At 38.3% G+C, this 23,330-nt stretch overlaps 1 protein-coding gene and 1 non-coding gene across 7 annotated transcripts in view; one reads left to right on the forward strand and one right to left on the reverse strand.

Moving 5' to 3' along the window:
- COP1 (COP1 E3 ubiquitin ligase) overlaps positions 1 to 23,330 on the reverse strand; it is a 209,089-nt gene that overhangs the window by 76,895 nt on the left and 108,864 nt on the right. The gene's annotated exons all lie outside the window — the stretch shown is intronic.
- On the forward strand, positions 10,675 to 10,806 carry LOC127493854 (small nucleolar RNA SNORA18). Its single transcript, XR_007924392.1, has one exon. It is a non-coding gene; the product is annotated as a small nucleolar RNA SNORA18 (small nucleolar RNA).

Below are 23,330 nucleotides of genomic sequence, written 5' to 3' on the forward strand. Positions count from 1 at the left end.
TTTTTTTCGACACAGGTTATTATTTAGCTACATTAGCTCACTCACCTCTCATACTGAAAATTTGCTTTATTTTGATTTCATTTGTTATTATTTTCTTACATTCTCATTAAGTTTTATTTTTAACAGTTTGGGATATCAAGGACCTGCTCAGCATGTATGTTTAATATTTTGTAGTATCCAGGTAATTTACAGTTGTAAAATAAAATTTTCATAGAAAATAGAAACTATGAAAAATAATTATTTCTAGTAAGTTTTAAGTAAAAGGGAAAAAAAGACAACTAGCTGCCCTGTTTTTTCTTTATTAAATACAAGCACTTCCATATCACTAAGACTCAAGATTTAAGTATTTCCAAATACTGCAATCCCATTTGCTCCTTATTTTTGACAGCTTTAATTGTATCCCTTCCCAAGCATAAGTACATGAGACTCCAGAAACAGATCATGGAATAAAGGTGCAGAGAGCTTTCCAGAGCTAAGCCAAAGTGGACGGCCTCACATTCCACAGCATATTATCTATGCATATTATCTATGCATATTATAGCCACACTGATTATGCAGTCAGATAATGCAAACAAAAACCACACGAAAATTAAGCGGGACCTAGACAGGCTAAACCAAATAAAAGGACTTACGTTTAATTTCAGATATACAAGTATATTTCCTTTGGAAAATAGACTATTACTGAAAAAGTACTTTAAGCATCAAAATAAATTACATTTCTCTTTTACTCTCAAATGTTCCAACTGTTAAAGAAAGTGATTTATTTCAACAACTGGAAAATGCAATTCAGCTGTAGGAAACTTGCTATATTCTCTGTCAAAAGGGCCATCAGTCAAGTGATTAAGCAGCTAGGCAGCAGACCACATAGGACAGCTGATTAATGAACACATCCAGTATAACGTGGCACAGGCAATGCAAAGCTGTCAATATGTCCAAGAAGTGAATTTTGTCAGTATTCCCACAGTCTGTCATATCTTTCTGCAATTATGAAACAGATATTAACAAACAAGGTGGATTAATATCCATGAACACTAGAACCCAATTATCAAAAGAAAACACAGTAAGAGCACTTTCAAAAGGTTTCATTCTTACTATGACAGTGTGCCTCAAAAAATAGACAAGAATAATTTCAAAGAAACAAAATACAGGCATAAACTGCCCATTTTCATGAAAGGAAATGAGCATTTCTGTAAAGAATACAAATACAGGGAAAATAAATAAAGAATTCATGTTACTTGGGGCCAGAGCTGTGGTGTAGCAGGCTAAGCTGACATCTACAGCTCCAGCATCCCATATGGGCGACTTTTTGAGTCCTGGTTGCTTCACTTCCGATCCAGCACACTGCTAATATGCCAGAGAGAGCAGCTGAGGATGGCCCAAGTGTTTGCGCCCTGCACCCACCGGGAGACCCGGATGAAGCTCCTGGCTCCTGGCTTTGGCCCAGCTCAACCCTGGCTGTTAACAGTGATTTGGGTATTGCACCAGCAGATGGACGCTCTCTCTCTGTCTCTCCCTCTCTGTGATGTTGACTTTCAAATAAATAAATAAATCTTTTTTTTTTAAAAAAGAATTAATGAATTTCTCTCAAACCAATTATTAAAATAGCTAAAACTCCCACAATAAATATCACACTGTGTGTCAGGCACTGTTTTAAGCACTTTAAATAAATTACATTAATTAATTCAAATTCAAGCCATCTAGAGACTATGCTCTCAATCATTATTCAAAATTGCCATTTTAATGAGAACAAATAGAATATGCACACAGCCCCCTCAATAAAACAAAAATAGACATTACATGCAACAATAACATATAATTCAATCTGTGCAAAAAGTTAAACATAAAAGGATAAAAAAAGCAATAGTCTCACATGGTTTGTAACCAATTGGAAAAACTATACACAATATAAGCAGATGTCAAAGGATAAGAAACTATGATATTGAAATTTAGGAGTCAAAGATTACTGGGGCCAAACGGAACAAAAGGAGGATGCATGAGTGTTGGCAACCATCAAATACTCAAAATGCCCATCACCTGCCAGATACTTATCTAACTGATGAAAACCCAAGATGTTATGGAAAATTACATAATGTCTGAGAACTCCACAGAAATATGTATTGGGCACCCATTAATAATAACCTGTGCTACAATAATTAGCCTCCTTGTCAAGTCTTCTACTCCAACTTCCCTTTTATCTAACTCATTTTAAAGACTGATCTAGAGGGTGCTGGCGCTCTGGTGCAGTGGGTTAAATAAAGCCCTGGCTTGAAGTGCCGGCATCCCATATGGGTGCCGGTTCTAGTCCCGGCTGCTCCTCTTCCGATCTAGTACTCTGCTATGGCCTGGGAAAGCAGTGGAAGATGGCCCAAGTCCTTGGGTCCCTGCACCCACATGGGAGACCTGGAAGAAGCTCCTGGCTCCTGCCTTCAGATCCGTGCAGCTCCAGCCATTGTGGCCAATTGGGGAGTGAACCAGTGGATGGAAGACCTCTCTCTCTACCTCTCTCTGTAACTCTTTCAAATAAATCTTTTTAAAAACAAAGACATCGATCTAGAACAAATTTCCAAAAACTCATCTCTGTTCTAATTTTCATTTACTACTACATAAAATCCAACCTCCAACCATGACTGAAGATCATTTGCAACCCAGCTTGAATGTCTTTTATTTTTTAAAAAGTTATGTAGGCAACAATTCAAAGTATCAGGAAAGGGCAAGTCTCCTTCCCAATCTTATAAACCCCAATTTTGCCCCAAGGCAAAAAAAAACACCAATTTCAGTTTGTACATAATAGTAGAGTATCCATACACATATTCAAATTCCTTTTTTAAGTAAATACATGGGATGACATCATACACACCTATTTGCATCTTGGCATTTTAGATGCCTAATAGTATCTTGACAAACACTTCATATCACGGCATGATAGTTAAACGGAATTCCATCATTTGGATGCATTATAAATTATATTTAAGTAGTACACTACAGAAGGACATTTAATTTCTACTCATTTGATCTTAAAAACATTCTTCTCTGTGTGTCATTTCTCATACATGTAAGAATATCATTAAATATGCCCAGAATACAAAATACTAGGTAAAAAATTATGTGAAATTTAATATTAAAAGATTAGCTTTCCTTCTAAATATTGCCACCAATAATCTCAATTTCTTCCCTAAATGTTTCCTTTGCTTGTTTAACTGAAATGCAGCTCTACCCTAAAGCCCATACACATTTCATACTCAAACCTGTCCCACAATGAAGTCAGTGTCCTTGCTATACAGGGGTTCTCCCAGGCATTTTTCCATGTAAAACCTACCAGTTCAAATTTTCTGTAATATAAACTGTCCAGTATGTGTCCCTGTAACTCTTTCTACCAACCCATGAGTTCTTGGGAATTTTAAATTTTAGCTCATTGTCACTCTCGCCAAACTTAATCCTGTCCTTATTCTTAATTTCTTCAATAATGATTAAGATGATTATTAAAATATCTTGGTTTAATCAGCTTTGTGACTTCCTCTTGTCCAAAGATCTTTTATTCTTCCCATTTCCATTCCATATAACTATGAACATACCCTAGACAATTTCAATGGTGACAACTTCATCACCTCCATGATCTCAATTTTGCCTTATGACAGAACACTTTCTACCATCCTTTCGCTCTTTTCCATGATGACTTAAAAATTCACTGATGCTATGGCCACTGGTCATCACCTTATTATGAACTCAATTTCTTCTTTATCCAACATAAATTATATGGCCAATAATTATAACTTCTTCATACATAGCTCTGCACTCTTTCACTGTTTTCATTATCTTATTTTTTGTATGTCACCTTTTTTTTGGCAGAACTCTAACTTTCCTTGTATGTCTATACCCACTCTACACAGGAAATGGAACAGTTTGTCGTGTCTAGAAAAAAAAAATGTTTCACTCTCATTTTAAATTCATGATCCTTAAATGGGCAGGCAATACTACCCAGCTTCATGGGAAATAAAACTTGTCCATTTACTTCCCTATTCACATTGAATGCAGTTACATCATTTTTTCATTCTTCTAAATTTCCCATGCTTCCCTCTTCATAATCTCTCAGCAATTACTCTGCTCTTCAGTTTACTGAAAATACACAAAGAGCAAGAAGATAATTTCCTAAAGCTCCCTTCACCATAGCTTCCACCTGAGAGCATTTACACCAATATATTTAGATATATTCTACCACCTCTCTTGCCATTCTGCATGAATGATCCATGTTCCTAAATCTGACCAATGTACACTAGATTCCACTCTTATTTGCTTATTTAAGCATTACCTCCTAAATTCTCCTCTTTTTCATATAAATTTTCCCAATTATCTTGGGATCATTCCCATAAGACTGACTGACTTTTCTTTTCTTTTTTGACAGGCAGAGTTTGAGAGAGAGAGAGAGAGACAGAGATAAAGGTCTTCCTTTTTCCGTTGGTTCATTCCCCAAGTGGCCGCTATGGCTGGCGCGTTGCGGCCGGCGCACTGTGCCGATCCAAAGCCAAAAGCCAGGTGCTTCCTCCTAGTCTCCCATGTGGGTGCAGGGCCCAAAGACCTGAGCCATCCTCCACTGCACTCCCAGGCCACAGCAGAGAGATGGACTGGAAGAGGAGCAACCGGGACAGGACTGGCGCCCAAACCGGGACTAGAACCCGGGGTGCCGGCGCCGCGGGCGGAGGATTAGCCTAGTAAGCCATGGCACCGGCCTCCCGTAAGACTTTCAATGCATTTTCCTTGGTTTTGAAGAGCCAAAGAAAACAGAATAACTCTTACAATTCTATTTCCACCTTAGTTACCACCCTCTTACTTTTTTTATTTTTTAAAGATTTATTTTATTTGAAATGCAGAGATATACAGAAAGAGAGAGACAGAGATGGAGGCACACAGTGAGATCTTCCATCCGCTGGTTCATGCCCCAAATGGCCACAATGGCTGGGACTGGGCAAATCTGAAGCCAGGAACCAGGGGCCAGGAGCTTCTTCCAGGTCTCCCACGTGGGTATAGGGGCCCAAGCACCTGGGCCATCCTCTGCTGCTTTCCCAGGCACATCAGCAGGGAGCTGGATCAGAAGGGGAGCAGCCAGGTCTCAAATCAGCACCCATATGAAATGTTAGCACAGTAGGCAGAGGCTTAACTTTCTAAGGCTCCCTCTTACTAATAGCAGAACTTTGCAAAAAAAAAAAAAAAAAAAAAAAAAAAGAGAGAGAGAGAGAGTCTATACTCACTGACTACTGTTCCTCTTTTCCCATTCCTTTAACCTACTAGAATCAAGCTATTTTTTTAAAGGCTATTTTATTTATTCAAAGGCAGAGTGAGAGAGAGACAGAGACAGAGAGAAAAGGTCTTCCATTTGCTGGTTTACTCCTAAATGGCTGTAACAGCTGTGAATGGTCCAGGATGAAGCCAGCAGCTTGAAACTCCATCAAGGTCTCCCATGTGGGTGTCAGAGGCTCAACTACTTGAGCCATCTTCTGCTCCCTTCCCAGGCACATAGGAAGGGAGCTGGAATGGAAGCAGAGCAGCCAGGATTTGGACTAGCATGCCAGTGTGGGATGTCGACATCAAAGGCAGCAACGTAACTTACCAGGCCACAAAGATGGCCCCTAGAATCAAGCTTTTACATCCATCACTAAAAATGCTATATCAAAGTCAACAATGACCTCCTCCAATAACAGCCAACTCTGAATGCCTACCCTCCTTGAACACCAACAACAGTTATCATAGATGATCACACCCATTTCTCTCAATGGAGTAACCTTTCTGCAACCTATCAACTCCATCATAGATTTTGGTAATTCTTCCTCAACCTCATTGTCACATTCAGGCAATCAATAGCTATGGCTCATCTCTAAATTTATATGAACTTTTCTGGTTACCACATCCAGATTCATGGTTTTATTTATTTATTTTTTAAGACTGATGTTTTATTATTTGAAAGGCAGTTACAGAGAAAGAGGAAGAGAGGGAGGGAGGGAGAGAGCAAGCGAGTGAGCGAGCTTACTTCCATTGGTTCACTCTTCAAACAAACCCAACAGTTGGGGGTGTGCCAGGCTGAAGCCACGAGCCTGGAACTCCATCCAGGTCTCCCATGTGGGTGGCAGGGTTGGTCCAAGCCCTTGGGCCACCTTCTGCTGCTTTCCCAGGCACATTAGCAGGAAGCTGGATCGGAAATGGAGCAGTTGGGACTGGAACTGTTGCTCACATGAGATGCCAATATCACAGGTGGCAGCCCAAGCCTCTGCACCACAATGATTGTCCCTAGCTTCCTGACTTTAAATGTACGTATTGACACTGTCAAGTGGTTGTCTCTCACACCACCACTTTTCTACTCAACAGCCTCATGCCCGACAGCCCCAATTATAATCTAAATCTTATAGGCATCAGAATGTGTTCTAAACTGAGCTTCTGAATATCCTGTCACACATCTTCTTGATCTCCATAGTTAACTACATTCCTCTTACTAATTTATAGTAACCTAACAGTAAATCTTTCAGCTCAATCTCTTAAAATATTCAGAATATAAGCACTTCTCATTGGCTTCTTGGTACGTGCCATAAACTGGATAGCTTGTAATAACAGAAATTTATTTCCTACAGCTCTAGAGACTGGAAATCTGAGACCAAGGGGACAGTAGACTGGTGTAGGGGCCAGATGGCCATCAGTGGTGCAGTGGGTGAGGGATCTCTCTATGGCAATAATTCACTGCCCCCCCACCCCCATTAAAACCACTGTTTTTCTCGATTGAATTATGAAGCTCCTTGCTGGTATCTCTGCTCCTATATGTGACTTTCTACATTTCTGCAGTCTATTTTTCACAAAAGTCAGATAGATCATCAATACATGGTCCAAACCCTTTAATGACTTCTTATTTTACCTTATAAAAAGGCAATGTGATTATAAACAGTATATTTGACTAGCCCCCTCTCTTTGCTCTAATTACCCTGGCCTTCTCAGTAAACCTAAAAAAAATTTCAAAACTACTCTCACTTAGCCCTCCGGTGCTTTTCTCCCCAAATATATTCATGACATAATTCCTCCTCACTTCCTTTAGGTCTTAACTCAAAAGTAGGCTTCTTGCTAAGACTATTTCCTACTTCAGTCTCAACCTTATACATGTCTACATTATATTTGTTTTATTCTTTCTCCATAGAATCTTAAAACTTATATTTTGTATTTTAATACTTTGCCAGCCTTTTTAAAAAATTAAATATCCAATCCATCTGGAATTTACTTAAAATCATTTAATTAGAAATTAAATCCCACCTTCCCATGAAAAATATATTTTTAGCATATAAATTCCTACTAAAATTTAGGATGAGTGTAGAAATTGTTTGTGTACAATTTCAACCATGTACCACATGTTTATATCAGTTTTAATCACTGACTCTTATATCATAATATATCATCTTGTAGAATCTAGTACTTTTTCATTAACTCTTTTCTTCAGTGTTCTCACAGGCAAACTGTATTTTAAATTTAGAACCAAGTTAATTTCAAAAAAGAAAAAAAAAACAAAACCTAAAATGTACCCACTTTGGTATTTTCACTGCAATTATGTTCAATTCATACATTAATTAGAGGGAAATTGAAATTTTCATGTTTATAGTCTTTCAACCTAATTATATGCATGTGTTTCCATTTGCTTAAATTTTATTTCTTCAGCAATATTTTAGATGTCATTTTTTTGGATTTCCAGTCCAGCTAGGTTTATTCCTAGGTTTATTTGTTTGAAAACTTTATTCTATTTTTGCTACAATAATTAATTGGCCTGTGTAGGCTTCTGGTGTCTTCTAGAGCTTGTTCAGATCATATAATTTATTTCCTAGAAAACAATTTTTCATCTAAGTTCCCTAAATTACTTATAAAAGACTTGAACAAAGTAGTTTCTTGCTATTTTTTGTTTTATGCACCTACAGTTATTTTCTCCATTTCATTTCTTTTTTAAGCAGTTGTAATGTCTCCTACTTTTATTAGTTTAATAATTTGCCTTTTTTGTTTGTTTTAAAAAGCTCATGGATTAATAGCCTATTTTCATAATGCTTTCTTATTTTTCCATTTATCTTACGAAACTCCTTTGACTTTAATTGGGATTATTTTTTTCTTTAACTTCTTGGATGGGTACTTAACTTATTTTCATACTGTTCTTCATCAGTAACTATTTAAAACTAGGAATTTTATTCTTAGCATTTTTAGTTAAGTCCCATTGGTTCTTATACATCTAAAAGCTGTATCACAGTGCTTGATTTCCATTTTGTTCCTAGAACTGCCAAAATAGCTTTCAAATTATCATGTGGCAGGATTTTACTGTTTTCTAAGTTTGTTACAAATGTCAGATCTTATTGCACTGTGATCAGAGAATGCTTTCCCTACTTTTTGTCTATAACTTGAGGTTTGGTATATGATCTAGATTTAGTTTAAAAGGAGGTACATTTTTATTAATGTCTGTGTATGCGTTCTAGCTTGTAAATTTTGTTATTTAGGACTTAAATAGTTTTATTTATTTTGGGTCAGTAAACCTGTCATATCAAGATGTGTTCTGATTTAAAGTCTTATACAATTAATGCATTTATTTTGTCTTACAGCTAACACAAGAATTTTTTTAATGCATAAAGATATTTATAAGTACTGTAACTTTACCACAGACTGAACTTTGATTATTAAGTGTTGTATGTGTGTTTGTATGTTTGAAACAGGAGGGAAGGAGAAAAACTGATTTAAAGCCTTCTCGCCTGAATTAAATCTTATTTTCAGGTTCCACAATTTCAAATTTTAAGAATTCTTATATACATCACAGACTTGTGCTTTACATGTGACCTGTGAAAATATTTCCCCTTTGATAGGAAGCTTAGTTTATTTACATTTAACAATCACATATGTTTTCTTGTATATCTCTCATTTTGTAATATATACTGGTTCAACTACATTTTTAGTAAGGAGAATCTTTGAACATATGATTGCTTTCTTTTGTTTTCTGTGTTTTTCTCAGAATGGGAACTGTAGTATTTTGTTCTATTGACACATACTTACTTAGTGAGATACTACAGAAAGAAAGAAAGGATTAAACGTCCCTACTGAGTCTTGTCTCCAAGCAAGGGACAACATTATTTTTGCTCTCACACTCCTCTCTTCCAACCCCACCCATTATATTGTCTTAGAACGTGCACAATGGTATGCTGTGATGGATGGTATTTATTAGTGTATTTTAGCAAACCAAAATTAATGTCTGAAGCGAAAGATTAATAAAAACATCTTCTAGAGAAAAAAAACAAACTGAAAAACAAAATTATTTTTCCCAAAATGATTATGACATTTTCTTTTCTTTGAAAGGTAATAGTGGCATTTTATAGAGATCAATATACAAGCAAAAGTTTGAAGTCTTTAAGTTTGAAACGGAAGTAGAAAATACATCTGATTTTTCAGCTCTAGTTCTGAAACTAGATTTACATTTACAAGGCAGCCAATGGGATCATAATAAATCATTAATGCTACCACTGTGATGCTTTATCATAAAACAATAAAACTATGACATAAAGAAACTGTTCCATACTACTAATGACTAATCTGAAGCAAGAATTCAGTCTAGAGAAAAATCTTATCATGAATATTTAAAATTGTGCCCACAGAATCACATTAACAAGACAAATTTAACAATCAGAAACATATCTCAAATTCTTTTAAGAACAAGTGATCAAAAACACTTAAGAAAAACATATGAAAAAATGTGACACTCTCCCTTCAAACCACTGTACTAAGTTAAAGAGTTCCATAATTTACAAATGCAAAGGACTTAGAATAGTCAACTTAACTTTAATAAGAATAACAAATAATGAAGGACATATATTTCCTGATGTCAAGGTTTGTTATAAAACTATGGTGATCAAAACAGTATGGTACTGACCTTAAAGCAGACATACAGAGTCATGGTGCCACATAACAATGTTTCAGGCAATAATAAGCCACACATACAATGATGGTCCCTTAAGATAGCTATCACCTAGTAACATCAGAGCTTTCTGAGTTTGTGTAAGTACAGTCTGTGATGTTCAAATAAAGAAGAAATTGCTGGAGCTTGCACTATGGTGTAGTGGGTAAAGCCACCACTTGCAAATACCAGCATTCCATCTTGGTTCCAGTTTGAATCCTGGATGCTCCATTTCTGATCCAGCTTCCTGCTAACATGCATGAGAAAGCAGTGGCAGAAGGCACAAGTGCTTGGGCCACTGCGCCTATGTAGGAGGGTGGGTGGAAGCTCCTGGTTCCTGACTTTGGATCAGCCCAGCTCCAGCCCTTGTAGCCATTTAAGGAGTGAATCAGCAGATGGAAGATTCTCATTCTGCCTTTCAACTAAATAAATATATCTTAAAAACAAACAAACAAACAAACAAAAAAAAAACAAAACAAAAACCACACACAATGAAATTTCCTGTCAACAGATCATTCAATACAATGAGGGCATAGAGTTAGGAAGTGGACTCACTTCATTTTAAACAAAGATGCAAATAGGAAAAGGTTATCTTCCAAAAGATTGATGCTTGGAACAAGTAGATTCTCATATGGGAAAGAAAAAATTGAACTTCAGCCTTTATTTTCCTCACACTCTAAATAAAAATTAACTTGAAATGGCTTATAAATCTATATGTAAAATACACAACTATTGCCTAGGTCTATGCCAACAGGGCTTTTCCCACAGACGCTCGTCATTGGAAACACCTCATAGAATATTTCTGTGGTTTTGCTTTCCTCACAGGACTTTGTTTTAGGTCTGTGTGAAGGAATTATAAGATAATTAAAAATATATACATACAACTATTACAATCATGAGAGAAAGCACTGCAGAAAAATCCTGACAACTTTGTGGACGGCAAACATTCTACAAGACAGGAAATTTTAAAAAACTGATAAACAGAAACTTATCCAAACTAAATACCTGTTTTCTCTGAAAGACACCATTAAGAAAATTTACAAAAGGCTAGAAGAAAATATTAGCAATACATATATCTGAAAAAAATCTGTATCTAAAACATACAAAGAATTCTCATGATTAAATAACAGTAAGAGCTGATTTAATAACTGGCAAAAATAGACACTTTACAAAATGTACACAAATGGCAAGTAAATATATTAAAGGGACAAGGGAAAAACAGAAAAATGATAAGGAAATATCAGTAACATATCTACTATAGTATACACTTTCTGATATTAAAAGGATGACAGTGGCAAGAATTATTGAGGATTTGAGGCAACCTAATTTTCTTACACGGCTGATGGGGACGCTAAAAGGCAACCACTTTGGAAAACATTTGGGCAGCTTCTTAATATGTTAAATACACCCTAATCATAAAACTCATCACTTCCAATTCCAGGTATTTATATACAAGAAATAAATATAAACACAAATATACAAAATGACTCGCATGTGAACATTCCTAAGTTTATATAAAAGTCAAAGAGTGTAAACAATTCGAATGTCCATCAACATGTGAGCAGATAAATGAATTGCAGAATATTCAAACGATGGACTAAGTACATAAATATACTAGTTTTGCATTCTACAACAATGAACTCAAAGCTGAGTTAAATAAACTACACATAAAATAGTATTTACTGTATGGTTCCAATTATAGAAATTTCAAAATGGCTAACCTATTCTGTAGTGACAGAAAGAAGATAACTAGTTGCCTGGTATAGGTATTTGGAGAGGGGATGTGGAATTACTGCAAAGTGGCAGGAAATAAAATTTTTAGAAATATTCTTTGATTATAGTTTATACAATTATTAAAATTCAAATTTTGTACTTTTTTAAAAGATATATTTATTTGAAAGGCAAGGTTATAGAGAGGCAGAAGCTATTTCACTCCCCAGTTGGCCACAATGGCCAGAGGTGGGCTGATCTGAAGCCAAGAGCCAGGAGCCTCCTCCACATCTCCCATGTGGGTGAAGGGGCCCAAGGAGTTGGGCCATCTTCTATTACTTTCCTAGGCCAGATAGAGAGCTAGATCAGAAGTAGAGCAGCCAGGACTTGAACCGGTACCCATATGGGACGCCCGCACTGCAGGAGGCAACCTTACTTGGCTATACCATTGCATTGGCCCCCAAATTTTGTACTTTATAATACGTAACTGTTTGTCAATAAAATGATATTAAGTGATTTATAAAACTATTCAACTTGTGATTCTGTATTTCTGAAATATCATAATATAACCACAAGTAAATCTCTTGGGCACAAATCAAAGCAGTTTTATAAGTTTAGATGCTATCAACACCACCTACTAACACGGGAGAAAAGAAGGGAAGAGGAGTAAAGAGAATGTGAACTCAACAAAAACCACTGGGGGACAGAAAAGTGGCTGTTTCAGCTGTTTTAGCAGGATACAGCTAAACTGTCTAGCCAGAGAACACTTATATTTCAGGGCATTTTTCAGCTCTTCTGATAAGTAATGTCTAAAGGACCCAAACAGGCAGCTTTCTGCAGGTGAAACCAGAATTTGTTATCATATAAGTAAAATCTATAGCTGTCAATAAGCCAAGGATAAAGCGGCTACTAAATGAGAGGCCAAGTGATAGGCTAGCGCTTGTAAGCAAGGAATGCTGAAGCACATAAAATAGTTACAAGTAGATCAGAAAACCTGACAGGAGACACTTTCTGTCAAAAACACGATGGAATAATCAAGAACGTAGTAGAACTTCTTTAGAGCCTACAAAAATCTAAGAGTCAGCAAACTTTGTCTGCAACAGGGCCAGAGAAACTTTGCACTTCTCTTCTCCAACTACCAAACTCTGCTGCCAAAATGCAAAAGCAGCCACAGAAATTAGCACAATTGTGTTCCAATAAAACTTTATTTCAATACAGTGAAATCTGACTTTTATATAATTTTCATTAAATATGGCATATATTATTATAGCTATATGTTACTATTTTTCAAACAACTGAAAATGTAAAAACTACTAGCTTATGAGCCATTCAAAAATAAATGATGGGCCACAGTTATTGTTTCCTGTAGTGGACAAAAGTCACTACTTTTCTCACCTAAAATGTTACTTTTCTGTAAGTAAAACCACTACAAAAATCACAGTTCCCAACAATTTAAAAATAATTATCAAAAATACGAGTATTTTTCATATTCATTTATACAACTGGGGAAATTTTTAAAGTTACTTCTAAGGGCTAACCACATTACAACAGCATTTTCTTTTTCTTGAAGATTTATTTATTTATTTAAAGGCAGCATGACAGAGAGATGAAGAGACATCTTCCATCAGTTAGTTCACTCCCCAGATGGCTTTGACAGTTGGTCTGGGCCAGCCTGAAGCCAGGAACTCCATCCTGGACTCCAACATGGGAGTCAGGGACCCAAATACCTGGGCAACCTTCCACTGCCTTCTTAGGCACAATTAGCAGGAAACAGGATTACAAGTGGAGCAGCCAGAACTTAAACCAGTCCATATGGGATGCCAACATTGCAAGCAGTAGCTTAACTCAGTGCACCATGTCAGCCCCAAAACAGCACTTTCTAGACACATCTGAAGACACAATAAATGCTCAAAAACATTATTAAGTCAATTTTGGAAACAAATTTTAACCCGAGTGTAATTTGTCAAATATAAAATATATTCTTTATTAGCCTTGTATGAATATACGATGAGCACAGTGATATGCCATCAATGAACACAGCTTTGCCATTCGTAGTTCCTATGTGCTTTATTACAACCCAATGATCACAGGATCTCTTAAGATATACCATACTGATCTCATATACCATACTGATCTCATATTAAATGGATAACATACTGCTTCACTTAGAGTTCCTATTTATGATTTTATCATTTCTTCCCTTCAATCAAGGTAGTAGCTATCACTTCTTGGCTGCTGTCATTCAGTCTCTCCACCACAACCTCTTTCCCCTTTAGAAATTAAAGAGATACAAACCAGAAACTAAGATTACAGAAGTTGTATATAAAATAAATCAAGAGGTCTAAAGTAATAACGCTAGAAACTAACCCAAGAACTTTAGTGATTAATTTAGTGCCATGTGTTTGATAATACAGCTATTCTAATTTTTCATACTATGTTTCAGTCAATTGGGACTGTCAGAGGTTAAATTCTGTACAAGTGTCAGCATATATGATATATTAGATAAAGAAATTCATTCAGATAAAGGAGAAAAAGCTGAAATCGTACATGTGGACAACTGTTCTTAAGAGTAATATCTTACTTAAGAAGTCTTAAACATCTCAAAATGCCTGATGAAGGCAATATCAGTATATGCAACTTACTTAACCTAGGGCGAATTATGGAGAACTGAAGCTCTGTTTATCAAAGATTTATACTACAAAACACTCATCGCAAGATTAAGTTTTACAAATACTGACATCACAGTCATTTCTGAGCAGTAGCTGTGAAAGATCAAAATATGTCACCCTGAAATATGCTACTCGGTCCTAAGGCTTATTTTGAGCTGAAGGCAACTGAGAAACAGCAAATACAAAAGGAGATATCAGCCCTCCCCATCTGTCTTGAAAGCAGAATGCAAATGCCTCTTGTAAAGATGTCTTCCCTCCCCACCACTTCCTGTTCCAGGAAGGTGGCAACAACTTTATCACTGGAGATGGCACCAAGAAAGAATCCACACAAGCAAGCACTATGAAGGAGAGGACGAGCAATCTTTGGGGTTATTTTCTTCTTTTGAGACACCCCTTAGGGGCATGTACAACTTTCAACATCAAATAAATTTGAATGACTTTCTCATATTTTCTTTAAGTTTACTTCACAGGTACAGTCACTAAACCTAATTGGTACAAGGCAGTCCTACTAAATTCATACCAGTGATAGAATGGGCAGACACTTTATTTTATTCTAATTAAGTCTATATGATGAAATTTCAAAAATTTCATGGAACTTACTTTGGTGCAAAAGGTTTTGAAATCTATCTACAGATTTTTCATAATACCTGTTTTCGACACACATTTTGAAGACCGCTCATAAGAATACAGAAGTTAAACTTAAGAACATTTTTCAAATTTTGTAAGGTCCAAAACTTCCACCTCAATCCCCAGAATGTGTGTCCTATTTACTGGCAGCCCAGTGGCTTTTTTCTGTGTCAAGCAAAGGTGATTTTCCAATGGAGGAAAGGTGTTTCCTTTTAAGAACCCAGCTTTGCAAGTCAGTATCAGGATTTCATACATTAAAGAGCACAAGCTCAAATTTTTGCTATCAAATTCCTTTACTAAAAGTGACTAAAATAGAACATTTTTTGAAAGAAACTATGATATCTTATTTGTTCTGGTCTCTAAATTATGGTGATTACCTATCAATGTTAAGAAGCAAGGGAAATACATTACACACGTGATTGACCCTTCTGACTGAGATAACTGGTTTACTAGATGGTTTCCCAACTCAGCTCCACCCAAGTGTCCCAAGAGCAGAAGGAAGAACTAAGGTGGTACACATGAAATCTTTTTACAGCACACTAAAACAACTTAAGACAAGGTATCAGTTTAGAAAACTCCATATAATTAATGGTTCTTAACCCTGTTTGATTCATAAAGTATGAAAAATAAATATGACACTATAAGGGAATATATATGTCATACCAAACCCAAAAGAACATACACAAACCCAAACATTATCCAAACCCAAAAGAACATACATAAACAAAAAGTAGGCCCTAATAACAACCAGGGGTGTGGGGTGATAACGATGTATCAAAGCAGGTTCGCCAATTTTAACAAATCTACCACACCAGTGTACGATGCTTTTAATAGGGGAGGCTATGCGTGTGTGGGGATTGAGGGGTACAAGGAAAATCTCTGTACCTTTCTCTCAATTCTGCTGTGAACCTAAAACTGCTCTAAAGATTAAAATCTAGTTTAAAAATAATTGCTTTTTCCCCAAAGAATTAAAATGATAAACAGTTCCTATTAGAAATACATGTCTTCCTTTTTGAAACTCTGAACTGAATGTGTTGTCATACAGCAGGTTAAGCTGCTGCCTGTGACACTCGCGTCCCAGATCGGAGCAATGGCTCAGGCCCTAACTGCAGCAATTCCAATCCAGCTCCCTGCTCATGTGCCTGCGGAAGCAGCAGAACCCTGCCACCCTTTGATAGACCCAGAGGGAGTTCTTGGTTCCTGGCTCTGGCCTGGCTCAAAGCCATTTTGGGAGCAAGCTACTGAACGGAAGATCTCTTTCTCTCTCTTTCTCTCTCTCTCTCTCTCTCTCTCTCTCTCTCTCTCTCTCTCTCTCTCTCTCCCCCTTTCCTGTCATTCTGGTTTTCAAATAAAGTCTTAAAAAATAAAAAACAAAGAAACAACTCTTAACCCAATACAGCGATTCTCAGTAGTATCAGTATCCCTGGGGAATTTTTTAGAACTGAAAATTCTTGGCTGAGCACAAATAAGAGAATCAGAACTCTGGGAGTGGACTCAGTAATCTGTGCTCTGTCAAGCCCCCCAGCTAACTCTGAAGCACTGTCCTCAGGGTATGTCTGAAAGGACAAGAATCTTGCCTAATGGTGGTTAGGAGAATGTGCCACATAAAATTCTAGAATAAATTCAAACGAGTTCTCATTTCACTTCAGTCTGAATGACTGAGCTTATTCCTGGTTAGACCAGATAGCTAAAAGAAATTCATTTTGTTTTCAAACCACACAAGACATTGAAATTAGTCCTTTTAGCCCCCTTTCAAATTAGGAATTGCAGCCTAAAGATTACGGAGTTCTCCTATAGAAGTATTCTAAACAATTGAATCTGTGGGAATAATTATATTTATTTTTCTTCTATGTATTTTACCAAAGAGAGTTAAAAATAAATTTTATCTTCCCCTTAAACTTACTAAGTACAATGACAGCCCAGTCTTTAACAACAGTTAAGACTTCCACCATAAACTTCTATAAGAAATTAGACATGATTTTAGAGATAACTGTGGGGAGCAACTCGGACTAGACTAAGCTACTGGAATTAAGACTTATTCTATGCATCTGCTCTCCCACAATATGGCGCTGGGAGAGGAGGAAACAGCTTCTACGCAGCTGCCTCCAGTTCCACCAATAAACTGCAGGAGCTGCTCCTGATTGGAGGAGAGCAGCGTACTCGGTGTGTGGGTAGCAGAGTTGGGATTGGTGGAAGAGGACTATAAAGGAGGAGAGAGACAACACGCACCAGGAACACCTGAGGAACATCTGAGCAGCCCCCGAGAGAGCCGGCCGGCGGTGTGCCGCTCCCCCGCGGAAGTGGGGAAAGTGGCAGGGGGGCCCGCCCCTCCACGGAGGTGGAGGGACGGCAGCCAACCAGGGAAAAACCAGCAGCAAACCCGGGAAGGGCCAAGCAGACAAAAGAACAGTGCAGGGTCTAGTGTTGTTCCTCCGCGAAGAGGGGGAGCGACAGATAACAAATATTTTTTTTTTTTGACAGGCAGAGTGGACAGTGAGAGAGAGAAACAGAGAAAGGTCTTCCTTCCGTTGGTTCACCCTCCAATGGCCGCTGTGGCCGGTGTGCTGCGGCTGGCGCATCGCGCTGATCCGAAGCCAGGAGCCAGGTGCTTCTGGTCTCCCAAGTGGGTGCAGGACCCAAGGACTTGGGCCATCCTCCACTGCACTCCTGGGCCACAGCAGAGAGCTGGCCTGGAAGAGGGGCAAGTGGGACAGAATCCGGAGCCCCGACTGGGACTAGAACCCAGTGTGCTGGCACTCAGGCGGAGGATTAACCTATTGAACCGCAGCGCCGGATGAGATAACAAATATTAAAAAGCATGTTAGTGCTAAATTTTTTTAAAGATGTGTGTTTATTTAATTGAAAGACAGAGTTACAGAGAGGGGCAGAGACAGAGAGAGGTCCTCCATCTGATGGTTCATTCCCCAGATGGCCGCAACAGCTGGAGCTGCGCTGATCCGGAGCCAGGAGCCAGGAGGTTCTTCCGGGTCTCCCACGAGGGTGCAGGGACCCAAGGACTTGGGCCATCTTGTACTGCTTTCCCAGGCCATAGCAGAGAGTTGGATTGGAAGAGGAGCAGCCGGGACTAGAACTGGTGCCCATATGGGATGCCGGCACTTCAGGCCAGGGCGTTAACCCTCTGTGCCACAGCACCAGCCCCAGTGCTAACTCTTGCCTTAAAAAATCAAGTACAAAAAGTTTTATCTATAGAAATTCAGGGAAACAGTAACAACAACTTAAAAGAACCATTTCAAATGCCTCCAGGAAACTGAAAGTTATAGCCTCAAGGAAATTATTCCTTTAGTCAGCTCCCAAAGCGTTTTTTTCTCCACAAACATTTATCATTTATTTTCTACCTTGTATTTTAGTAAATTCTCTAATGGAGTAAACAGTACAAAGAAACACACTTGTTGTCAGTGGTGCAAACATTTCTCTCTCAGCAGTTTCATTAGAGCTCTCTAGCTTGCCTGCTAATTGCACAACTCCTTGTTCCTGAACCCCAAAAAACTGATTCCACTACTTCTCGCCTACCTCTGAGCTGTCTCCTACCTCATTTTCTTCAATTATTCATTACATTCTACAGCCCATAAATTAACTCATTTTCATCATTAAATATCTTTCCTTTTACAGACACAGGTGAACTACAATGATGTCTCCTTTCCCGTTGCTGAGACGACAGATGCAAACTGTGTAGCTCTTAAAGGATTCTTTAACTCCCTGTTGCCAAATCGACAAAGAGATCTGCCTCTGCACCCATTCTCTCTTTTTAAAGATTTATTTATTATTTACTTGAAAGAGTTACACAGAGAGAGAAGGAGAGGCAGAGAGAGAGAGAGAGAGTGAGTCTTTCATCTGCTGGTGCACCCTCCAGATGGCTGTAAGGGCTGGAGCTGTGCTGATCTGGAACCAGCTTTTTCCAGGTCTCCCACAAGGGGTACTTGTACTGCTTTCCCAGGCTATAGCAGAGAGCTGGATCGGAAGTGAGTAGCCGGGACTCAAATCCGCGCCCATATGGGATGTCGGCACTGCAGGCAGTGGCCTGCTTGCGCCACAGTGCTGGTCCCCCATTCTCTTCCTTGATTCTCCTAATATCCAAAGGAAAGTATTCTAATCAAGGCCAAAAAGTCTTATTTTGATTTGGACCTGATACTGTCCATAGGATCTGATGATCCAGCCAGGTAGATTATCTCCTATCCTCATTAGTGTGCATGCTAATTCACTCTACTAGTCATCCTCGTGCCTGTGTCTCCTCATTCTGCTTTATTAATTCCTTCTCATCTCCCTGCCCTCTGTGTTATCTACAACGAATGTATCAATTCCCAGATTCACAGACCTCATCTCAGTACGTGCCAAACCTCTAGATCTCCAATGAAATCTGTTGCTTTTCAAACCCGTTCCTCCTGGAGAACTCCTACCTCTGTAAATGACATCCGTATTTTTTCTTCCCGGCTATCCAAGCCAAAAACTTAAGAGGTTATCTTCCTTTGTTTCCAAGACAATATCCATTCAAACATGAAGTTTTGGGCCAGGCAATCAACCTAGCAATTAAGACACCCACGTCCTGTACTAAAGTATCTCAGTTCATTCCTCAGTTCCAGCTCCTGACTCCAGCTGCCTGCTAGTACCGACCCCGGAAGCAGCCGTGGTGACTCAAGTAGTTGGATTCCTGCTGCCCATGTGGGAGACATCCACGGAGTTCCCAGCTCCTGGTTTTGGCCAGCTCGCTCCTATTCCTACCCAGTCCCAGTCTTTGCAGGTATTTGGGAAGTGAATCAGTGGATAAAGTTCTCCTTCCATTGATCCATCTCCCAGTCTCTCTGCCTCTCAATAATTTAAAATGAAGTTTTGTCTATCTGAGTCCCTAAGCATTTCTTGAATACTTCTTCAGTCTAGCCCCAGTCAGCTTACTTACCCGTACAGGACATCATCCTGTGCTGCCAGGAAGATGTCAGTAATCACTCACTACAATGGGTCTTCCTACTTCCACGCTTGCTTCTGCATAATCCACGTGCAGCCTGCAGATACTTTCACAGCCTTCTAACACTCTATTCTACAGAGCAGCTTAGAGGCCTGTGTCCCCACCACTCAGTACATCACTCTTATTTTATATTCTCAGTACTTACAGTGCTTGGCATTAATAGGTACATTTAGAAAGAAAATCTAGACAAGGACAGCTGAATATAATACTGATCCATAAAAATGATTTTTTTCAGTAAAAGAAAAAAGCTACAGTTTAGTTTTTTTTTTTTTTTTTTTTTTTGGACAGGCAGAGTGGACAGTGAGAGAGAGAGAGAGACAGAGAGAAAGGTCTTCCTTTTCTGTTGGTTCACCCCGCAATGGCCGGCGCACTGCAGCCGGCGCACCACGCTGATCCGAAGCCAGGAGCCAGGTGCTTCCTCCTGGTCTCCCATGCCGGTGCAGGGCCCAAGCACTTGGGCAATCCTCCACTGCACTCCTGGGCCACAGCAGAGAGCTGGTCTGGAAGAGGGGCAACCAGGACAGAATCCGGTGCCCCGACCGGGACTAGAACCCGGGGTGCCAGCGCTGCAGGCAGAGGATTAGCCTAGTGAGCCGCGGCGCCGGCCTACAGTTTAGTTTCAAAAGATGTAAGAATGTACAATAACTGACTACTGAAGAAGCTTATTCCACCCATGAACACTGCTGACTAAAAATATATTCTTTATCTGAGTATTAACCTTAAAATGTGGCTTCCAGTCAGTTCTTTTTCTTTCTGTCTCTTGGATACCAAACACTGATTTGTGACAAATCTTGACTAACTCACTAAAATCTCAAATGCTGATCTAACTAATGTTTGCTTTGCAATGATAAGTACAATATGAGAAGAATACTTCACAAAGTACAGGGAAAAACAGATTTAAAAGACAAGTTTATTTTGATACAAAAAATTTTGAAATCCATGGGTAATTTTTCAAAATATTTATTCTTTCATGAACCTTTTGAAGACATCTAGTTTTTTAGTTTTTAGTTTTTTAGTTTTTTGACTCTATTCCCAATAAGCCTCAGCAAATGGCTAAGGAAAATTAACAGGAAAATAAGAGGAACCGAGATGAGAATAAGAGTATCTTAGGGTAGACATGGAGGAGGGAGAACATATAGTGACATCCAAAGCTTAATATGAGACTGTTTCATCTTTAACTTATATTTTGCATTATCATAGAAGTAGGGAACTCATCAGTACCTGGTAGCCATCTATTTTAAACTGTTAACAGGCATTTACATTATTAATACATGAAATTGGTGCATTTTAAAACTTATTTTTTAGTTGAGGAACTTTTTCTCCAGAGGACTATTTATCAGCAAGCAAATATGTAAAAGTAGGCTAAGACGGATACTGCTTAGTCCCCTCATTGCTCTAGCCCCATCCCGAGCATGCATTCATTCAGCAATGACTGAGTACCTGCCACATGTCAGACATAGGAATGCAGCAGGAAGCAGGACAAATAAAAACTGCCCTGATGAAGCAGCCAATCTAAAATGCAGTTTCAAAAGCGCTGGATTTCAGTTTTGTGATATGTGTACCCTAGAAGGCAGCAGGAGACGGGTCCCTGCCATTCACGGGAGACCCAGCCTGAGATACTGGCTTCCTGATTTTGTGTGGCTCAGTTCTTCCTGTTGCAGGTATTTGTGGAGTGAACCACTGGGTGGGAAATCTCTCTTTCTCATATTGTCTCAAAATAGGGACCAGCATCGTGGCTCAGTGAGTTAAGCTGTTGCTTATGACCCTGGCATCCAATATCAGAGTGCTGGTTTGAATCACAGCGGCTCAAGTTCTGATCCAGCTCTCTGCTAACGTTCCTGGGCAGGCAGTGGAAGATGATCCAAGCACTTGGACTCCCACCACCCAGGTAGGAGACTAGAATGGCATTCTGGACTCCCAGCTTTGGCCTTGGCTCTGACCTGCCTAACCCAGCCATTTGGGGTGTGAACCACAGAAGATCTCTTCTCCCAGTCTTTCAAATAAACAAATACAATAAATCTTAAATAAATGATAGAATATTTTTAAAGTAGCATATGTTTCAAAAAGAATAAGAAGACCTGATTTGAAAGACTATTCCTAGGCAAAATTGTGGAAGGAAGTCCTTTACTCTGAATTCTCATTCATTTTATTTCTCACTCCAACCCTAGATCATCAATAGCTCTTACTAAAAGAGAAACTTTACTGATAGTATTAAAAATTAAGCCTACTTATCAGAAAACAAGTCAATAATACTTGGAGATCTCTTTTGTGGTACAAACTGAAATCTCACAACCATCCGATGATATGTTAAAAAGAATATATTAAAAGTTACCTTAATCTGGACCAACACTGGCTATCATTATTAATTAAAGTTTAACAAAAAAAAATCCTTTAACTAACTACTTATAAAAAAACCAAAAGTTTAATTTTAATTTCAAACTACGGCAAAAAAGACACCTCAACATAGAATTAACATTAAATTAAACTCAAAATATATATATTAAGGACTAGCTAAAATAGAAATAAGGATGAGCAGTGTTAGAATTTCAAAAGAATTAATTTTTTTTCTTCATTGGGGTGACTCCAAAGTACAGTGTGCCTGAATCTTTTCCCAAAGTTTCAGCAGATCCTGAGCTCAGTGAACTAGAACTCAAGAGCCAGAATGTCTGGGGAAGTCAATTCTCAGCTTTGTCTATACTTGCTGGGTTTTGGTTCAGGACAAACAATGTGAATTTCCTTACCCATAAAGTGGGAATGAGAGCAGTATCTTACTGCTCAGAGTTGATTTAAGAATTAAAGAAATTAGTGAACTCAAGTAATACTTCTGAGGGTATCTAAAAAAGAGTAAGTAACCAAACACCATTTCACCAGTATAGTTACTGATCAAGCATCAAGGATTGTTATACATACAATCACCCTTTTCTTATGAATTTATTAGTGCTCCATACAATGCAACTTTAACAAATTATAAAAACATAAGTAAAAATGCTAAAACAATATCCAAAGATAAAATTTACAGCAATTTTTAGCATAACAATATGGACATGTAAACTTAAAGACACGAGCAACACTATGAAGTCCTAGATAAACTTAAACTAGGTACTTTCAAACAATTCCTCTCTAGTGGCCACTGAACACCTAATGTAAGAGAAAAATGAAAAATATGACATTGCAGCTATATGTAAAAGGAGAGCACTAAGTATCTTCATTCTTTTCCACTGTTTGCTAATATTAATCTGGAAACAACTGGGACTTAACTAAAGCCATTAATTTCTATATTTTGTCTGTTGACTCAAGGTTGAGGTACAAAGTATACAAATGCTGCCACCTTGTGGATTGATGACATGGTATTAACTCCAACAAGCAAAGGAAGAAAAGTTAAGCTTCTGATTTAGCTTTCTGTCAA

Source organism: Oryctolagus cuniculus, chromosome 7 (genome assembly GCF_964237555.1).
Source record: "Oryctolagus cuniculus chromosome 7, mOryCun1.1, whole genome shotgun sequence".
Lineage (NCBI taxonomy): Eukaryota > Metazoa > Chordata > Mammalia > Lagomorpha > Leporidae > Oryctolagus > Oryctolagus cuniculus.